We start from the raw sequence: 14,359 nt of genomic DNA, 5'->3' as shown, positions 1-14,359 counted from the left end.
GGGAAACTAAATAAGAAGTAATGAAGCAATTAATTCAGAACCTCATGGTCATGAGTTCACCTAATCTGCAAAGTAGCAGAGTCTCCTGAGTGTTAATGTGTATATGACATCTTTTTTCCTCTCTTTACTTAACTAAAAGTAGTACATAAATTTTATTATCTGCTAACATCATTCAGTTCAATCTACACTCTCTTAACATTTCAATTTCTAGTGATGCTAAGAACCCACATAAAGGGTGCCATATGCATCACAAAAATAAATCTTCAATACTTCTAATATTCGTTTAATATTTAGCTCTAGTAATGTGAATACTTGTCAGTGCATTAATGCTCAAGTTTTTATTTTTTTATTTTTTAACATTGAGTTTATGCTCTATCAATTGACCAATAATTACAGTTAACACATAGCTTTCAACTAGAGCAGACAAAAATGAATGGATCTCAGTAATATTCCTTAAATTCTGGAAATACTTAAACTTTTGATTTAAATTGTGTATGAGATCTGTTCAAATAATTCCAGAACATCCATAATTTCGTGCCAATGGTGTGCTGGAGTGAAATGCTGTTGGCATCCCTGCACATGCATGAGTTTAATATGTAATGGCTGGAAGTTTCATTGTTGTATGTCTGTTAGTTATTGCTCAGTCCTATTGTTGTGTCACATGGACTGTGAATTTAGAGATGGCAGAGTTAGAGGAGTAATGCGTGTGCATTAAATTTGGCATGAAACTCAGGAAAACGTTTACAGAGACACAGTGAATGATGCAGTAAGCCTTCTTTGATGAGTGCTTAAGCCATGCTCAGTGTTAAAAATGGTTCATGCAGTTTAAAAATGCTCATGTCAGCAAAATTGTGCATACCAATTGAAGACAGAAGAGTTATCATTTCAGTTAGATCATGTCATGAAACCCTGACACAGCATCTTGGAATGCATCATGTTGCCACCAAGTCTGTCCCACTGCTCATGAGTCAAGTCCACCAAGACCTTTGCCTCGCAATCTATGAGGAGCTTTTGGATCATGCAAATGAGAATGAGAGGTTCTGTAAGGAAATCATAACTGGTGATGAGACTTGGGTCCAGAGTTACAATGTTGAAACCAAGGCTCAATTTTCATAATGGGTGAGGAAAGGTTTTACAAGACCAAAAACAGCTTGTCTGGTCAGGTAAAATATCAAAGCCATGCTGATAGCTTTCTTTGACTTTGGAGGATTAGTTCATTATGAATTCATGCCACAGGGAGAGACTGTTAATCGATGGTACTATCAGGACATGTTGCAATGCTTGCAAGAGAATGTGAGAAGGAATTGGCCTGAGATGTGGCAAGACAATTCATGGCTCTTGTATCACAACAACATATAACGTTCTTAGGGGTTTCACAGCTTAAGTCCTGAAACAGTAACTGTAAAAAAATAACTATAAAGTTATTTTTTTAAATAATTAATCCTGTTTTTTATTTCTACTGAACATTTATTATAATTTAAAATTAATTAAAAGCATCTTTACAAATCTGAAACAAGTTGTAATATACTTCCAATAATGAAATAAATCATGCACAACAAGCTACATGCTTTCTGTCTAAAATCCAAAACCAGACACAATCCTCGGCATTGTTTAGAACCATTTTTCAATTAGCACTCCGTCGTCAGGCCACAAGTGGCCCATCGGGATCATCCGACTGCCGTGTCATCCTCAGCTGAGGATGCGGATAGGAGGGGCATGTGGTCATCACACCGCTCTCCCAGTCATTATAATGGTTTTCTTTGACCGGATCCGCTACTATTCGGTCGAGTAGCTCCTCAATTGGCATCACGACGCTGAGTGCACCCCGAAAAATGGCAACAGCGCATGACGGCCCCGATGGTCACCCATCCAAGTGCCGGCCACGCCCGACAGCGCTTATCTTCGGTGATTTGATGGGAACCGGTGTATCCACTGCGGCAAGGCCGTTGCATTTTTTTTTTTTCTACAATTAATTAACAATTAAAGCTCTCAGCCTAAAACAAATGCTACATTTTAAAGATTACATAGATTCTTATATATTAAATATATGAGTGAATTCTAATCTTTATATAAGTTGAAGCAAGTATAAACACTTAGGTATCAAATGTTAACAATACACTTGCTATATTTACTATTTACAGGAGATTCATATCGTATAAAACGTTCCTACCAATTAACAGACTTCTACACATTAGTGCAATTAACATTCTGTAATCATTTCCTTCATAACTTTTTCACAAGTACATATTTCCATATACCTCTATGTCAGAAACTACTGTTTATGGTTAATATTTATGCACTATTAATTGGACTGTCACATTTCAAACACACCTGCACATTCATCCCTGTGGGTGCATCGCTATTGCACAAAAAACAGATCACTGTGCTGCCTCATCCTCTATACTCTCCAGACCTGGCCCCTGCAGACTTTTTTTATTTCCAAAGTTGAAGACCCTATGGAAAGGATGAATATTTGCAATGGTAGACAAGATAAAAAAATCCGAAGCCCTGCTTCATGCAGTTCAGTGAGCGATATACCAAGACAGTTGCTGGAAATGTATACAGCATTGAGAGCAGTTTATCAATCATAGAGGAGAGTATTTTGAAGGAGGCCATACACAATAAGTAAAAGGTAACCACAGAAAAGTTTTGTGGACAAAGTTCCAGAATTTTAGAACAGACATTGTAAATATATAAATTTTTGCATCTTTTCATTTAAGAATTAATAATAATAATAATAATAATAATAATAATAGTAATTACAATTATTAAATCAGTAACACTTAATTATTAACTTATGAAGCAAACAAAAGCCTTTTCCATTCAGACACAGATTATTTGAGTATCATTACAATTGCAATGCCTCTATGTGTACTCAATTAGAAGGTCACCTAACCACCACTGGGTTTTGGGCTCTAAAAATATATCAAATGTTTATCTCCCCTCAATGTGTTAAACAACGCATTTCTCACTGTTGGGTTCAGAACAGCTACGTACCGTAAGATGGCTGATATAGTACAGAGTCATCCATCAACCTTACTTTCCCAATAAACATTAAATGACCTGTTAATTTACATAATTTGTATTCATGGCTTAATAATCCATCTATATCCATATTCCTGTGCTTGTTGCCATAAAACTTAAAATTTTGTGAATTGTCCCACATTTTTAACAAGATTTTGGGGAGATGTTTTTAATGTGGCAACTGGGTGGCTGGCTCACCCAAGTTTTTTGTAAGTGGTCAGCCAGTCACGTTTCCCTGTACTGTTCTTTTAGCTCTTCCGTATTTTGTTTTCCCTCTGTTTTAATTTCTCGGTTAGCTATCTTGCCTCCTCACTGGTTTTAGTGCATGTGAAAATGCCTGTGCAATAGACTAATTCCGTAGTCATTTCATGTGCATGCATGTACGACAGTTTCTGTTCTTATACATTCGTTTATTTTAATCATTGTTAGAGCACTGATAACCTTGCAATTGAGCACCCATAAGATCCTCAAACCACACACACACACACACACACACACACACACACACACAAAACTTAAAATATTATATCCTTGAATATCTCCACTCATAGTTCTACTTTCCAGAGCTACAGAGCTATACTGCAGTCAAAACTGACACTTTCCTTGTAAAACTCATTATTGACTTAAGCTTACTTTAAATATTCACTTGCTTTCCAAAACTATTGCCATGAAATTTAAATTTAGTGTGGTAATTTTAATATCTTTATGAATAAGCCTACCTTCTTAACATGTGGCAAAATCATAAATCAGTCTGTCATTTAACAGACAACATAAATATCTTTCATTCATAGGTTTATGATAATTGTATACTCACTGTGACACGTAAATTTTATTTGGCTTTCTATGGTACTCCACTAAGAACTAGGTGTGCTACAGATTTATCTTTAAATTGTACTTTCTTTCCCACTAATGCAGTTTTCCATCCCTCCAAATTAGTTAAAGCATTACTCTCACTAACTACTTCATTAAATTCTACAGGGTGTTTCAGAAGTAATGGTCAATATTCAGAGATATGACAGGAACGATCATTCAAAACAAAAATTTCAAGTAAACATGGGCTCTATAACGCATACCTTAAGAGCTGTGAGCAATTCTTGATCTTTGATACTGTGAAACAAATCTCTTCTACTGCAAGTTCTTTGCTTTCCATATTTTGGGAAGTGGTATTATGGACTAAAATAAGAAAAAAATGTCCAGTAAACATGTGCTCTAAAATGCATACCTTAAAGGTTACAAGCACTTGATCATTAGAAGAGCTGTGTTTCAAAGTAACAAAGATGAACAAGTGCTCTTAGCTCTTAAAGAATACATTTTAGAACACATGTTTTCTGCACTTTTTTTCTTGTTTTGGTCCATACTACCATTTCCCAAAATATGAAAAGCAAAGAACTTGCAGTAGAAGAGATTTGTTTCACAGTATTGAAGATCAAGAATTGCTTATAGCTCTTACAGTATGTGTTTTAGAGCCCATGTTTACTTGACTTTTTTGTTTCAAATGATCATTCCTGTCATATCCCTGAATATTGACCATCACTTCTGAAACATCCTTTATACAATGTTCAGGTGTCTCTACATATCCATGTGTATCTGAGATTTGGTTACTTATACTTTTGCCTTCCAAAACAGAAGATTTGTCTAGCTCAGTATGTAACTTCTTAGTTAAATTTACTAAATGTGTTTCTATATTGGAGATTTTATGTTTCTGGAGAGTTTACGTTTTAGCTAACTCTTCCCTTTGTGTTTTTAATTTGTAGTACTGTTTGACAGCTCGTCTAAATGTTCTAACTTTTCCAGTTTTTCTAATACTTTGTTTAAAGTATTTTCCATGATGCTTCTAGTAATTGGTGTCTAGTAATATTAATACTCTCTACTCTTAAGGACTTTGATATTCTATGATTTTGTATTGAAACAAACACAAAAAGTCAGTCATACATTTATCTAAAACACTTCTGCAACTAATTACTCCAAAAAAGTTTTCCTCTTGGGGCTGGTACAGCTCACCTAATGAGTTGCACTGCTAACCACCAAACTGCTGATACATCATGTGTGTGTATGCAGTGATGTCTTGATGAGTGACTATGTAGCTGCTACTGTAGTCACCTGCCTGGCTGCTACCTTTCAAAGTGAAGTTTTCTACTTGGAGCTGCACTGCTAACTGCACCACATGACTTATGCATCATTTGTGTGTGCAGAAATGTTTTGATGAGCCACTATATACCTGTTACTATCACCAGGTGACTGGCTGCCACCATGCAAAGTGAAACTGCACTGCTGTTGTGTTGGTTGACTGCCATGTAGGTGCTGCTCTCAGCAGTCACAACTGACCTAGTAGACTTGTTCTTATGTTATTTCTTGAAAGTCTTCTTTTATTACCACTATCACAAAGGACCTCTTATTTCAGCCCCTCTTATCTGAATCCTTCACCTTGGAAGCCAAAACGAAGTGTTAAAAGGCTCTCGTTGTATGTTAACTGATCCAACAACTTCACTAATGATCTGTCACCTGATGTTGTTCATGAGCTTTTACCTTGACCATTTTCTTGTAGTTACCTTCTCATAGTTTCTTTGTGCTGTGTGACTTGCTTTCTGTTACAGAGGAACATGGGCTGTAAGAGAGCTCTACAATTTTCAGCTACAAAATGACACAAATATCCTTTACAGAGCTCTTCTGTATTATTTTGCTGTTATGAAACATTTCTGTGCATTGGGTGAACAAATCTCATATTAACTAGAACAATATTTTCATAGTGAATCACATAACATCCCAGAATAGTGTGACATTTCCCTTAAGCTTCATTCAACTGTTTCTTGGAACAACTTGTTAACATCACAGATCCCCACTCTAAGATGAAAGATGATGTGTAAATTATCTTAATTAACTACTTACAACTTTACTATAACATTGTGCTTTTTAGTAAATTGTTAACATTACTAAAATAAATTTGTTGTGAGACTATACTGGATTTCTTCACTCAACAAAACCTGAATGATCATACATCTTGTCAGTCAGTTTCAGTTTATACTTTCTTGGTTTACAAGTGATGAGTATCATAGTTTACATTCTCATTTTATGATAAATATTTATTATTCAGATTAATTGATAAAGGGTACTGCATCCTTTTGGTATCTTCTTTCTTTGTTAATGTAACTTCTTTAAATTGATAGCAAATATTAATTTAAATGCCAAGTTGTTTTCAATGTTTCATGCTAGTAAACATTTCTCTCATCATACATTTTATTACAGTATTATTAACAGCCAGCTACTTTTCTTATAAATCATTGCATTATTAAAACCCAGGTGAAGTTTTCGTCATGACTGATCAGGCTCTATCATGATATTATTCTTAATCAACATTAGTCACATATGATTCTCAAGAGGCTATCACTCTAAACAATATTTTTAAAGAAACATCTTTCATCTGATTGCGTAAAGGTGTTTGTTACACCACAGATGGTATTAGACTATATAGACTATATGAAAAAGAAAGCTTTGTGCCATTGAGAAGAAACTATAGCAAGATTGATGGACAGTGGTGTGAAAGACTTACAATCTAACATTTGTACGCTTGCCTGAAGAAAGCTGTTTGCTGCTGGAGATTGGGATGCAGATACCATAAATGAAGCAGAAGCTATCCAATATCATTGCAGTCAGATCCAAGGGACTTGCTAATGTCACCATATCAGAGGCATTTACTTTGTTTTTGTGATTTTTTTTTAAAAAAAAAAATTTACTATATCCATTGTTTATAAGAGGTTAAAAAGATTGTGGGAGTTTGGAAAAGAACATTTTTTGGTACTATTTAATCCCAACTCGTGGACAAGGAGCAGACTGTATTTAAAGGATAAGGTGTATGGGTTTCACTGTAGTCTAAAAGTAACATAATGCGCTCTTATTAAAAAAAAAAAAATTGGGAAGTCTCTCTGAACATTATGGATCTAAAAGACCTACATGAACTGTGATGCTGCAGCAAATACCATAAAGAAATCAATCTCAGGAAAACTGAAGAGTCTTAACATGTCAATAGCTTGCATAAACCAGTGACCACTTTCAAGTAGTAAGTGAGGCCAGTGCCTTTCTGAGGACTTTTAATATTTTCTCTGAAGTAAAATACCACACAAATACAAAATAAACATATGTTGACCTGCAACTGTTAACTTGCTAGATTTACAATGTTAATCAGTTCTATGAAGGACTACCCAGATTCCTGCTGGTATAAATTATAACTTCACTCCAGTTGGGTTAATTGCTTAAATAGCACATGACATCATTGCAGGAAGTCTGCAGTGATTGCTAAACAAGTGTGATGCTGATAACAGTTGATAATTATTCGATAGTCAAAAGTATTTCTTCCATGCTTTTATGGTCAACACATGGTAATTAATCAGTCTACAGCATGGCACTTTGAGTCAGTCTTTCAATTACCCATGAAAATACTGTATTTCTACTTGATGTCTACAGAGATATTCAGTGGAAGAGAAGCAGTGGCCAAGAATGGAGTGTGACAGGGTTTAGCTTATCCTATCCTATAGGTTATTGAATGTGTATGTTGAGCCCTTTGTGAAGGGAACCAAGTAGAAGTTTGGAAAGAGAAGAGGGAGAAGAATTTAAAACTTTGAGTTTGTCGATGATAAAATAGTTGTGTCAACGATGCACTTGGAACAGCAGTTGAATGGAATGGATAGTGTCTTGAAAAGAGGTCAAAAGCTGACTATAAATTAAAGGAGAAGAGATGCACCTAGATACATATTTGTATCAGATTGCTGCAGGCTTGGTACAAGGAAAAGCAGAGTGGCTACAAACATAAACTGGAATGACGTCTCATGTCATAGGTCTCAGTGAATACTGCATTGACCAGCTCTTTGAGTTATGTACTTCGACAACAGATGTAAATACACAAGATTGCAGTTCTTACACTCCTCAGGCAAACAACAGGAAAATTCATTATCCATTTGGAGGTGGTACTAGTAACATTTGGTAGAAATAACTGGGGAATGACTGTATGTAAAGATTTCAATACAGATTTCATCTTGAATAGGGCCAGTTAAAAGAATTTTGAGATATTGATGTTACAAATTTGACTTCCCCGAGACAGTATGATTTACTACAAGAACAGGTGGACATAGTACAAAAGTGATTGATAATTTATTTCTGAGCCCAATTACCTTTAATGAAATACATGTGAGCCCATAATAAATGGTTTATCTGACTGCAAAATTCAAATAACAGCAATAATACATCCCCATCAATGGGTTTCAATTAAGAAAGAAAAATTAAATTTTACAGAACTGTAAATACTGACTGAGTTACACTATTCTGGAAACAAACAGTGGATGAGAAATTTAACTATGAATCTGGTTTTTCTTTGCATAGATCAGTGGAAATTATTGTAGAAAGCAAGAGAAACAGTGGCTAAACAGAATGCTGGTCTGAGCTGCTGGAGATGGCAGTCATGTGTATGTGAGGTGTGCTTGCTTGTGTTAATCAATGTTACTGTGTTCTTTTTCTTATGAAGGCATGTCTGCTTGTGTCTGTGTATGTGCGGTTGGATATGGGTGTGTGTGCGAGTGTATACCTGTCCTTTTCTCCCCCTAAGGTAAGTCTTTCCGCTCCCGGGATTGGAATGACTCCTTACCCTCTCCCTTAAAACCCACATCCTTTCATCTTTCCCTCTCCTTCCCTCTTTCCTGACGAAGCAACTGTGGGTTTCAAAAGCTTGAATTTTGTATGTATGTTTGTGTTTGTTTGTGTGTCTATCGACCTGCCAGTGCTTTCGTTTGGTAAGTCACATCATCTTTGTTTTTAGATATATTTTTCCCACGTGGAATGTTTCCCTCTTCATCAGGAAAGAGGGAAGGAGAGGGAAAGACGAAAGGATGTGGGTTTTAAGGGAGTCATTCCAATCCTGGGAGTGGAAAGACTTACCTTAGGGGGAGAAAAGGACAGGTGTACACTCGCGTGCACACACACACACACACACATATCCATCCACACATCCTTTCGTCTTTCCCTCTCCTTCCCTCTTTCTTGATGAAGCAACCATTGGTTGCGAAAGCTTGAATTTTGTGTATATGTTTGTGTTTGTTTGTGTGTCTATCAACATGCCAGCACTTTCATTTGGTAAGTTACATCATCTTTGTTTTTAGATATATTTTTCCCATATATGTATATATTCTTCCACTTTTCAGCTTCCCCTTCTTTCCTTACTATTGGGCTGCCATCCGAACTCTTGTTATTCATACAGTTGCTTCTTTTTTATTCTGAATATCTGTTTTATGTTCTTGTAGGTAGCATCTATCTCTCCCCTAGTTTTATATGCTTCTACAGCCTTGCATTTGTCCTCTAGCCATTTACTGCTTAGCTATTTTGCACTTTCTGTCTATCTCATTTTTAAGACATTAGTATTCTCCTCCACTCGCTTCATTTTGCTGCATTTCGACAGTTTTTCCTTCCATCAATTAACTTCACTGTCTTATCCAGGGATTTCTGCTAGGCCTTGCCTTTTTACCATTGCGATCCTCTGGTGCATTCCCGTTTTCATCTCTCAATTCTTAGAAGTAAAAATTATTGTCATATAGACTGTGAATCCCTCTCTAGGATTCAAAATGTTTTATACCCTGATGCAGAAGTGTATAACAAGTTGCTGATGGACATTAAATGCAGAAATCAAAAAATCCTCAAATGTTCAGAAACAAAGTTTAGGAATACCTCATTAGTCTCTATTTCTACAATTTGTTACAATTTTTGTACCCTAGGCTGTAAATTCTGTATACTATTAATATTTGTATTTCATTGCTGGCTATCTCCTGGTGCTCAGTGTTCCTGTAGAGGAAGAAAGCTATAAGAGTAATCGCAGGAATTACAAGCAAAGTATCATGTCAAAAGCATTTTAAAGAAAGACTTCAACATCTTGACTGTACATTCCCTTTATATTACAACATGTCTTTTTTCCAAATTAGCTTGCATAATAGCTATCCATTCCCATGAAACTAGAAACAGAAGTACTAGATGTGGAATTTACAAGACCCTGCAAAATCCGAAGTAGTTTTAAACACACAAGATTGTAGCTATGTAACAAGCTACTGCCATCAATGACAAATTTACCAAATGATACTTTCAAGCAGCACCTCCATAAATTGTTAGTTGATAAGTGTTTCAATAGTATTAAGGAATTTGAATAAACACAGTAAATCTTCTTATTCCCATGTATTGTTCAAACCCACCACTTATTGTAATAATTAAGGTAAGAAGTGAATAGTGGCATATGGGGTGGGGCAGGTAAATAATGAAAACTGATTCATAATTGCTGCTTGAATAATCAAAAAATGAATTGGAAAGAATAACTGAAAGAAATTGAACCATAGACATATCCTGGATGAACTTTAACTGGTACTATTATCAACAGACCTTGAATTTCAATACATTTAAGATCAATACTGCTCATTTAAAGTTACCTACTTATTCTCATTAGTTCCATTGGGCATGGAGCTGATTATGACAATGCTGTTACTGGATCACCCCTCCACTGCTCGTGCAAATTCCTCATGTCTGCTTCAAATCTCCTGATGCAGGATTCTTGTTGTGTGTGAAATGATGAACAGACAGGTGCCAAGGCATAAATATATACATGGATAATCTTGGCTTCTTAATAACTTTAATATACAGTTGGAATACATGTTTTTAAACAATACTGGCATGGTGGAGCTAGCCATACGTCCCCCCACTACCACTTACAGAAACAAACAGTTGGAGATACAGAAATTAATCAAGTGAAGAGCGTATCTCTTCTCTTTTTTTGTATGAAAATATTATCTCTGGCACAAAGCAGTTCATTAATTCATGTTTGGATTTACATGTACTGTGCACCAACATAATTTGCAGGTGCAAAGTGTCTGAGATTATTTCTTTTTTTGTGGGTTGATAACCTCAGGCCGGTTTGGGCCTAGCCTTTATTTTTGGCCATTGGAGCTATCCTATATTCTAACACTTTAGATGACAAGAATCAATGTGTAGTTGGATTCACACCTCTGTCACATCAGTTCACTTACTTGATAAGCACTGCCAAGTTTCTTCTCTGGATTGCTGGCTACGTCAATCTCCAAAAACTTTTTCTCCAAAGAGTACTGCTGGTTAAGGGAATTTACCAGACTCTCTCGCTCTCTCTCTCTCTCTCTCTCTCTCTCTCTCTCTCTCTCTCTATATATATATATATATATATATATATATATATATATATATATATCTAAAAAGAAAGATGATGAAACTTACCAAACAAAAGCGCTGGCAGGTCGATAGACACACAAACAAACACAAACATACACACAAAATTCTAGCTTTCGCAACCAATGGTTGCCTCGTCAGGAAAGAGGGAAGGAGAAGGAAAGACAAAAGGATATGGGTTTTAAGGGAGAGGGTAAGGAGTCATTCCAATCCCGGGATTGGAATGACTCCTTACCCTCTCCCTTAAAACCCATATCCTTTTGTCTTTCCTTCTCCTTCCCTCTTTCCTGACGAGGCAACCATTGGTTGCGAAAGCTAGAATTTTGTGTGTATGTTTGTGTTTGTTTGTGTGTCTATCGACCTGCCAGCGCTTTTGTTTGGTAAGTTTCATCATCTTTCTTTTTAGATATATTTTTCCCACGTGGAATGTTTCCCTCTATTATATTCATATATATATATATATATATATATATATATATATATATATATATATATATATATATATATATATATATGTATATATCTCCTAATGAAAAAAGTGGATACTCACAGAATACTTTTAGTTTAGTCTTGGTGTATTTCAACTTGCACAAAGGACAAATTCATGATTGAAAGTATGCAAATCAACCAATTCATCTTGTATTAGACTCGATTAAATACATGTACAATAGCATTAGTTTAACAACCACATACTTTATGAACATATCTTTCTTCTAGCAAGTCTAACACATGAATTACTTTAAAGTCTAATTTCATTTCTTAATTTGTCCTTAACAATCATCACAGTCACTAAAAGCACAGAATAAACTCTCCTTGTTCTTCTCTACACATACACTGAAACTCTGTGGATCGTACAGCAGGTACTTGTTGGCCGCCGTTTGGCCACCACGTCCACAATTTGCTTGTGCCTGTTTTTAGACCTGCACACACAAACATGCAATGTGCAGTAGGTTGGATTCATCTCTCTCTCACTTCTGTTTAAAATACCATGTGTTCGAGATGGAGGAAGGCCAAGTGGTTCTAGAATTTATACAGAAATTCTCAAAGCACTACAGTATGGTTTCTATTTATATGCGCAAGTCAGCTTCTTTTAACACATACACACATAAGTTTTCTTTTATAACAAAGTGCTTACTGTAACTGCATAGTCCATTTGTTGTCAATCAGTATCTGCCCAGCATTCAGCTTGTGAAGCATGTGCACACAGCACAACAGACATTATTGTCCCAGCTCACACTCACATGTTTCATACTAGACCAGAGTGTCAATGTTGTGCAGTTACAGTAGCTTTCACTGCACAAATTCATGAAGTTCATGTTCAGCAATATGATCCTTTGTGAAATCATCGATGCTGTGACAACTGGTTTCCATATCAGTGGACCGAGGAATTTATTTTATCTTGTTGTTCTCACTTATTCAGTGGGGACACCAGCTGTACATCCAACATCCGTCAACAAGGTAAGTTTCTTGCCACTTTTATGACATTGTAGATCACAGAAAATTCATATTTTTTATGATGTTGTCAAGCACAGAAAGTTCATGTTATATGAAGTATTGTCATCTTTAGTTTATAGTGCTCACACCAATGTATATCATACGCACACTTAACACTTTGCAGTGAGGTTTTTTATGTTTTTGCACTCTGTTTTTGAGCATATTTCATACAATTATGTTACATAAAATTTCTGTTGTGTTCTTAACACATACTATACACATAACATAAAAAAATATAAATACAATTACGAAATACGATTATCCTATTCATTTGTTGGCATGCCATTATCATCATCTATATACATTGTATTTTGCAACATATTCTCTTCCCTTTCCATTGCTCATTGTTTTGTTTTAGTAGATATTGTCAAATTACAATTTCGTTACATTGTTTAATTCCAATTATATGAGTACACATATTACTCTCATTCTTTACATAACATTCATACAGTAGATCCTGTTTTCCTTTATGACATAAGTTGGTGTATGTTTCATTTCGATTTACAGTGACTTCTTGTCGAAGCATATTTATCAGTTCCAAAGAATTAAAGGAGTAAACAGTAGTCGTTGCAATAGATACTACATGCTGCTCAGATAAATACTTATGGCCTCGCCTCTCTAACATTCTCCAGGAAGGATCTGCACACTACCAGGGTTGAGGAAATTCCAAGGAATGGAATAAATGTGCTCAGTTACATCTTGTTACTAAACTTAACTGTGATCCCAAGAACAAAATACTTTGTTGTTTACAAACACAACTCAAATCTGGTGATACTGATCATATCAAATACTTATTCAGTCTTTAAAAGTGCAACGCAGTATTTATTTGCTATCTTCATTGTGTAAAGGATAACCATTTCATATTCTGAGGTTTACAGAGTTGTATCAACAATACAACATGTTACGTACAACAAGTGTAAAACAGTGTTTACATGAGTAACAAATTTGCATACAAATTTCAATATAAATCAGGTGTTTGACTCTTTCAGGGGTAGTCAGCACTCACAGCAGTTAGGTTTCAACCCTTTGATTATTTGGTAGCGCTCAACCTTAGTTCAGCATCTTGATATGTGAATTACTGCAACTGTTTTCTTCTTGCCATACATACACACTATCACATTCATACATATCATAAACTTATAACTGTATTTGTCTTGCTGTGTGGGCCTTCTTATTTTTATGTGGTACCTAAAACTCTACAAGCATTTATCTTTCTTCACTTTAGGACAGGTTGATGCATCGTTGCAGACTTTATCATCATCAGCATTTCCTTCCAGTGGTCTGGGTAGGAACTTTGTGAACGATATACCTCCATTGGTTTCTGTTCTGAAATAGCTTTTCCCTCTCCACTACATCCCATGTTACTTCTCTCCTTCTGTCCATCTCTTTCTAGGCCATCCAACTGGTCTTCTTCCTGGTACCTCCGTCTCCAAATTCTGGCGTGGAGTTCGATTTGGGTGCATTCCTTCACATGACCAAACCGCTCCAATCTCAAAGTACTCGTTCTCTCCTCTGTAGTCAATGTCACCTGCTGGTCTCTCCTTACATAATCATTCCTGACTTTGTCTCTTCTAGTTTTTTGTAGAGCTGACCTAAGGAACTTAATTTCACATGCTTGTATTTG

General features: G+C 35.8%; 1 protein-coding gene and 1 pseudogene across 1 annotated transcript in view; one reads left to right on the top strand and one right to left on the bottom strand.

The window, feature by feature from the left end:
- Nucleotides 1-14,359, top strand: part of LOC124613409 (dynein axonemal heavy chain 7-like) — a 755,469-nt gene that overhangs the window by 38,172 nt on the left and 702,938 nt on the right. The window lies entirely within an intron of this gene.
- Nucleotides 1,834-1,951, bottom strand: LOC124614122 (annotated as a pseudogene).

Source organism: Schistocerca americana, chromosome 4 (assembly GCF_021461395.2).
Source record: "Schistocerca americana isolate TAMUIC-IGC-003095 chromosome 4, iqSchAmer2.1, whole genome shotgun sequence".
NCBI lineage: Eukaryota > Metazoa > Arthropoda > Insecta > Orthoptera > Acrididae > Schistocerca > Schistocerca americana.
This window is presented reverse-complemented; position numbering and strand designations above follow the sequence as displayed.